This window comes from Bactrocera tryoni, chromosome 2, assembly GCF_016617805.1.
Source record: "Bactrocera tryoni isolate S06 chromosome 2, CSIRO_BtryS06_freeze2, whole genome shotgun sequence".
Classification (NCBI taxonomy): Eukaryota; Metazoa; Arthropoda; class Insecta; order Diptera; family Tephritidae; genus Bactrocera; species Bactrocera tryoni.
Window position 1 is genome coordinate 2087390 of NC_052500.1, and position 7890 is coordinate 2095279.

The following is a 7890-nucleotide window of genomic DNA, read 5'->3' on the forward strand; positions in this document are numbered from 1 at the left end:
TACGGAAGTTCTAACAACTCAACCGATGACCTGCAAACTATGACAGTTCATTTCTGGCGCGTCTGGTATTTAAGGAACTCTGTGGGAATGAAAAGACTGGACGGCGTAGATAAGTTGTTGTGCATGTGTCCCCTGTAATTACTGTGTGGATTTGTGTAATTAAAATACATAATTATTGCTCTCGTTGGAAGTCCCAATCACGACACTTCAATAACAATACTTCATTACCAGTATATGAATATGTCAATGTCAGCTATTTGAGAAGGAAGAGAGAACTACAGCATGCAAGAGCGGCGAGTAGCAGAGTCCGCGTTTAGAGCTAGTAAGGTAGAGGTGTTGCAGGGACATTGGGCCAGAGCAGCTACCGGTATATGCCATCCACTTTATCGAAATTTATTTATGAAATTCGGAAGTAAAGGAGAGTAAACCTTTTGGACAGCTCGGGTCTCTTAAAATTAAGTGTGCCGAAACTTACACCTTCTTCGGAGAAAAGTCATATTGTATTGTATATACAAATAAATGACCTTGATCGAATGGCTACATTACAGATGTTTGCATCAGAAATTGTCCAAGTGATTTGGAAGAGCGTATGCAAATAATTTATTTAGTTAACCATTACAATATCGAAGCGCATTCTTAGACATTTGGCCCTAAAGTGGGTGAAACCTTAGCCCCACATGTCTGAGGTCTGCTCGAACAGCTGTTTACTGTCTCATTATTCCCACGCACAAGCGTCCGTTTAATGACTTAATTATATACTCTGTTGTGTAAGTCTTGATTGCTTAATATCATAAACAAAATAAATCGGTGTAAACACAACGCCCACTTTGATTGCTCGTACACCTGTATCTAGCAATCATACACTCTACACCAAATCAATCGAAAATTTTCAATAGAGTTTTAAAAAATTGTGGTAGAATATAAAACTATAAATGTGTGGCCGGGTTTGGAAAATGGATTAAAAAAAGTTATTTAATTTTTTGAAGTAAGTTGCTCATTTTTTTTCATTGGGGTAGGCTTTTTACGTGGCGGGTCCCAAAACCAGCGCACAACCCTATGCAGGGGATGTTTCGCCTTCTCACTTTAGCTCGCCTTCGAACGGATGTTCTTAGGCTACCCAGAGGATACTTGGTCAAAGACCGGAAGTAGTGAGCTGCTTGAGTCATGTGTAAAAGAATCGTTTCTGGCCACTCACTTGCGTGAACTTCTACACATGACTCCATCCTCCAGTTTCTTACTGGAGGATATCACTTTTTATATTTTTTCGCCTCTTTTTCAATAGTATTATTTTTTGAAAGATGCCTACTACAAATATTATTATTTCAAGCATATTGCACAGTGTATTTTTTACACCAGTATATTTCTGCTGGCCAATATAAGCCTGCACAAAAATAACTCATTTGCTACAAGTCTCATAATTAACACACGATTCTACAACTAAGTAAGTTATTTCTGGAGACCTACTTCAGAGATGGAGAGTTCAAATGAAACTTTTCAGCCTGCGGACTCAGTTGTGCTGTATCGCGTTTTCTGGCTATGCTGGCAGGTGGTCGGCATCTCAAGCGCAAGCTGTAAATACTTTTGTGGTTTCTACGACCTGCTCATAAACGTCTCGGTGACATTTTTCTATCCAATTCATTTGATTGTGGGTCTCTTCCTCAATCCATCGCCAGCAGATCTCTTCCAAAATCTGTCCATTACCATTACCTGTTTCGTCTGCAGCGTGAAGCATAACTTATTGCGTCGTAAATTACCGCAAATACGCACCATGCTGGCGCTGCTCGCCGACCTGGACAAGCGTGTTGAAGGCGTAGAGGAACACGCATACTTTCAAGAGGAACTTGTTGTTGGCGCAAAGAATGTGTTGAAATTATTTTCCATCGCCTATGGTGGCGCAAATATGGCAGCAATTTCAGCCACACTACTGAGCAAGGAACGCCGTCTAATGTACCCCGCATGGCTGCCATTCCAATGGGACGCGAACACATTCAGCTACTGCGCTGCGGTCATTTATCAGATTGCCGGTGTTTCTATACAAATCGTGCAGAATCTGGCCAACGACATCTATCCACCGATGAGTCTCTGCATTATTGCCGGTCATGTACATCTGCTGTCGTTACGCGTGGCCAAAGTGGGTGCGGATGCCAAGAAATCTAAGGAGCAGCATAGACACGCGCTGATCGATTGCATTGAGGATCATAAGAAATTGGTGCGGTGAGTTGGTGAAATCACAAAATACGACCGATTGCAGATGAGTGAGGGGCTTGGTGTTTTCATTGCAGCATTTTTCAACTGACGCAGGACACACTCTCACAGCCGCAACTGGCGCAGTTCATTTCCAGCGGCTTGAATATGTGCATAGTGTTGTTCTATTTGATTTCTATGTGGAGAACGTGTTCGCCTACATTTACTACGCGGTTTATTTCGTCAGTATGGCTATCGAATTGCTGCCGAGCTGCTTCTATGGCAGCAAGTTGATTTATGAGTTCCAGCAGCTGCCGTCGACTATCTTCAAGTGCAGCTGGCTTGGGCAGTCGCGCGAGTTCCACCAGAATCAACGCATTTTCGTGCAGTTATCATTGAAGGAGTTTGTTCCTTTGGCAGATGGCGTCATCGGTATATAGTTGAATTCTTTCCTGGGCACTTGCAAGATGGTTTATTCTCTGTATACGGTGTGTAATCGTATGAAATAGTGGGGCTGCTGACAGATGATATGTGTGGTGGAAGTTGGCTAATAGAAAGTGGTTAGCAAGATTATGTTTAAGCAAAATAACAAGAAGTTTCTGAGTGTCATAGCAAAATTGCTTTCTTTATCTTTGAGTAAAATCTCTATTTTGTTTAATTCATGCTTAATTCCTTAAATTGATTTCCCTTAAGTTGGATACTTTTGGTTCTGAGCAATCTATTACCTTATTTATGCTTTCTTTCAGCTTCCTCAGCATTATCTACTACGGATTTCGAATAATCTAAGAGTGATAAAAGATAAAAAATTTGTGGCCAATTTTATCGAACACGTTTGACCAAGGGCCCACTGATTCGTGACTTCATAAAGGAAAGTTAGTGAAGCCTTGGCTTCATTTTGACAGTTTTAAAGTTTTCCTAGGTTTTCGGCTATTTATTTAAAATATTTGCCACTATGCTCGCTTACGTAACATATTTTATTCCTACATAAAACCACACATTTCAAATATGATTTAACGGTACTCTATAACCGCATTGTTATATACATATATACTGTATGATTTGTTGACCTTTCTCTTTGTGAAAATTATTAGCTATTCCTACATTCTATAGTCGCAGACCTTCCTCAACTCTGCAAAGCCAAATATTGGATCATACAAAGTTCACTACGGAATCCATTGAAATTTAAATATGAGTTCCGTCGATAGTTATGCAATCAAAATTGTATTCAAAGTGGCGCCAAATGCAAATTGAATAGAATTTCAAATGCGAGACGTCAAAATAGTTCTGAGTACTTTTACCTGCGGTGGAAATCAAAAACGCAAAACAATAACAAAATTGCAGTAACAAAAAAATCAAAGAAAAAAAACAATACATAAAACGAAGAAACAAGTGAAATCCAATTTCGGAAATATTTGGAAATTTGTGAAAAAAATATTTGATCATGCTTTGAATAAACATGAGCTTCTGAGTGTGAAACAAGAGAAATATTTGCGTGCGATTAACTAAATTCCTTTATTCAAAACATTCGATTAAACGAATGTTAGCGTTACGTACTACATATGTAAATATATTTATATACTATGGCATGTACTTATAGGAATATTTATTTCGAAAGGCGTGGAAGAAATAATTTCCAGGTGGCAAAGAAATTTCCTTTAGACCAGTAAGTGTGGTCTAAGTTTGGGTACATACATCGAGTAAGCCTCTTTGTGGACTAAAAGAACATACTTTTTTAATTGTATAGAGACATTGCAGCTTTGATATCAAGTGATCCCAATGAACCGATTCGGGGGTGTACAAATCAAAAATTCATACCTTGGGGTCTCTTTGCTCTCACATTATTGGCCAATTCGACTGCAAACACCGATTAGTCATATTCATTTTGAATATCCGATTTAATGGTGCTGTTTATTGTTCAAATTTTATTTGCCTACTGCACCGTCAGGGGGAGGAGGCAAAACGTATGGGAGCGCGTGTGCTTTGTGCAAATAGCAAATCATGCTGCCACAATAACAATAAGAACAACAAAAAACTAAAGACGTCGGTACACTTTCTTGTTTACGCACAAATTATGATGTTTTCATTTCGTTTCACGAGTCGCTTGCCACTAAACGCTCTCAGCACAAAAACAAGCAAAAAAAGAAGGAACACAAAAAACATTAATGGGCGAAGAGTCAAAATCGAATGGCAACTGAACGAGTACAAAGTAAAATGGGTGAGAAAATATTTGCTTAAGCCAAATTTGTTGTTGTAGCAAAGCAGTGCCATCATTTGCTATTACATAACGACAACAAAGTTGTTTAGAATATGCTCAAGTACATGTGTGCATATGTGGCGTAACGATGCCCCCTGTTGACTACTTCAAGCGAGAAGTGCTTTGAATTCATGCTGCGTTCATGCTGTTAATGCTCGTTGTTCTTTTTGTTGTTGTTGTTGGAGATGAGTTGTTGCGGCTATTGGTCAATGGTGGCGTAATTGAAAGTGATTCGAAAAGGGATTATAATATTATTTATCACATCTTATCAAAATATCATCTAATGACATCACGTCATATTACTATATCACATCTTATCAAAGTATCATCTTATGACATCGCATCATAACATATCACATCTTATCAAAATATCATCTTATGACATCACATCATAAGATATCACATCTTATCAAAATATCATCTTATGACATCACGTCATATTACTATATCACATCTTATCAATATCATGGAATATTTTTGCTACAAACTGTAAATATATTACGCCTTCGGGTGCTTAAACGTTTCAAAATTTTCGAACATAGCGAGTTCGAACAAACCTCAGCCGTACCCATAGCGCTATCGCCGCATCATTTTGTGCAAGTGCACGTGTCGTTTTTGAGAAGCCGCAAGCACGCTGACATTCCACAATTCCTTATGCCCCTACTTATGTCAAGCTTTATTGCCAAATAACGTCGTCAGCTGCAAATTTATTGAATTCCTGCGGCGGAGTACCGAATGCCTTGAATACTAAATACAAATAGTGCTGCCATCCTAGGTATGCTTGCTAGAGAATTAATTGCTTCGCGGTAAGCCTTATTTGTCCAACATGTTTTCGTATGTGTTAAAAGGTTTACATGAAGTAATAAAGGTTTCAAACAGTACGATTTCTAAATTTAATTTTCATCTCCCAATAAATTCAATGCTTTGGTTTTGCAGAAATGCCTGAAGCCCTGCGAAAACTATATATTTGTCACCCGTGCGCAGGAAAATATATTCGCGTGAACAATAAAATATTTAAAAAATCTCATCATAATAAAAAATAATGAATGCATTGGCAGCAGAAAATGAAGAAAAGGGCCAAAAATTGAGTACAAGTAAATTTATTAGATTGCATTTAGGTATGAACGTTTCATTTGTTATACCAGCAAATCGATTTGTTCTCAGCGCAAATGAGCTTTCGGTCGTGCATTCCGCCGTTAACGCTTTCACATATCTTTCACATTTGCCGGTGCAAGGCATGCCACTGCCCCAGCATATCTGCATAGACGAGCTGCACTGCGATTTGCGGTCTGTGGCTGTGAGTGAATTTAAACGTGCATTTGATTGCTTTGCTTAGGCTGCTTAGTCTGCGCATATTCGCTCGGCCATCCGCATGCTTTGGATTACAAAAATACTCATTGCACTGTCGTCTGATGGAATCACTGGAGCATGTAACCACATTGGCGGTCGATTTGTCGATTTTCTTGTCCAGTACGCTGTGTATGTGTGTGTGGCTGTGTGCAATTTGCGGTTATTCTCGGTTAGTCGACTTGTTGTGCTAACGGGTCGCCAACACTGTCGCTTTCAAACCACTTAAACGCCATTGTGGATTCATTGAGAATAGATTGATTGCTCCTTTACTTTGGTATTTTCCACTTGCATAGCTGGAGGTTTTTTCAGTGCCTCGATGTCTCGCTTGGTTTTATTTCTTGAATCATTCTATTATATTCTCCTACGCATACATATTCGCATGTGTGTTTGGTTGCTATAATGCAAAGGTCCATCAACACGCTTGAGCACCAAAGCATTTGACTAACAAAAAGCCTGTGTCTGGAATTTATTTTATTTCTGTCTCCTTCATATATAGTAAAAATGGAATAACTATTTTTTATACCGATTAGAGCGCAAATTGAAGAAATTTATTTCAAAATTATTAAAAATTTTTTTTTAATTTTTTATTTAATAAATATTTTCAAAATAATGTATTTTTTTTTATTTATTTATAAAATTAATAAATATTTTCAAAATAATGTATTTTTTTTTATTTATTTATAAAATCGTTTATCTGTCGGCACAGAGCGTGGACTCGCGCCAGCGCAATATTTCCGTGCTTAATTTACTCACAATCGCATTCACTCAACTCCTTAAATCAATTGACTGCTGATTTATATGTGGGCTGCTCAGCCCTTATCACTCGCTTAACACGCTTGCTTTTAACCACCGATGATTGTCGCTGTTGTTAGTGCAAATTCCATAGCAAATTCCTTATGTTGTTCGTTCGTGTTGAAATTCCGTTGCAATTTCTGCATATAGCCCACATTCATCGTCTGGTGTTTGTACCCGGTAGGGAAATAAATAAGAGGAAGGCAGACCATGCGAAAATATTAGAATTAGTATTAAGGAAATAAAACTGAGATTATTAAAACTTTAATTGATACAGATTTTAAGTTTTTTTTTAATTTCGGAAAATTTATAATTGATAAGGTAGAGTCATCTCAACACTTTTCCTGACCCTCCCGTTTTTTCAATATCAAGGCTGGAACACATTGGATCAACAATCTTCAGATAGGTAGGTGAAATAGTGGATACAGAAATGAAATGCCTAAGCATATTTTTGTTGGGTTGAAATCCTTAAGATGGGATCAGCCATAACACCCAACGTATAGTTGTACATTAGCCATAGTCACGGAAACCACGCCAAGAAGACTGCTCTCGAACTGTCGTTTATTCCGGCGGGGTATTCGAGCACATTCTGCACACAAACAGTTATACATGTTAGCAGTTTTCTTAACTTATTTTCAACAATCGTTCGCTTGTAAAATATGCCTATGTATGTATATACAGTAATCGGCAAAACTATTTATACCTCGCCACATTTTTACAACTCTTTGAATATTTCTTCCAGGTGTTCAACAATTAAAAATTCTCACATAATATATGTACATACTGTAAGCTAGCAAAGAAAAACGGTACGATATTTACCGTTAGTTTCATAATTTTAAATTCAGTAAGGTGTTTTAGTCAATATTTATGAGATGATATTTAGTGAAATGCCAAAATCTACAGAAATTTTGTTGGCTTGCGAAAATTGATTGGTCTTCATCATTTTAGTGAACTCTGGTACGGCAAAATCGCAAATAAAATATTCTAGGAGCAAGGTCACAATCCAAAAACGAGCCGAAAATAAACAGATGCAGCAGAGTATTAAATTAATGTTTCCGAGCGAACAATTTAGCGAAGGATCCGACAGGATGGTTATTTCAGGCACTTTAAGACCAAAAAGCCTTTCACTAGCAAAATAACTTGAAAGCCCTACTGAAGTTTGATGCAAAGTACTACCAATTGCCGCAAATTGTCTGGAAGAAAGTAATTTGGGGTGACAAGACGAAATTCGAATTAAAAAATACGAAAGGCAGAGAAAGTAATTAGCAAAAGAGTCATGAGAGGCTCCAATGTAGCAGCGTCCAAGGCAC

General features: G+C 37.9%; 1 pseudogene; it reads left to right on the top strand.

Moving 5' to 3' along the window:
- Positions 1-1471: 1471 nt before the first annotated feature.
- Positions 1472-2693, top strand: LOC120767215 (annotated as a pseudogene).
- The last annotated feature ends 5197 nt before the right edge of the window (positions 2694-7890 follow it).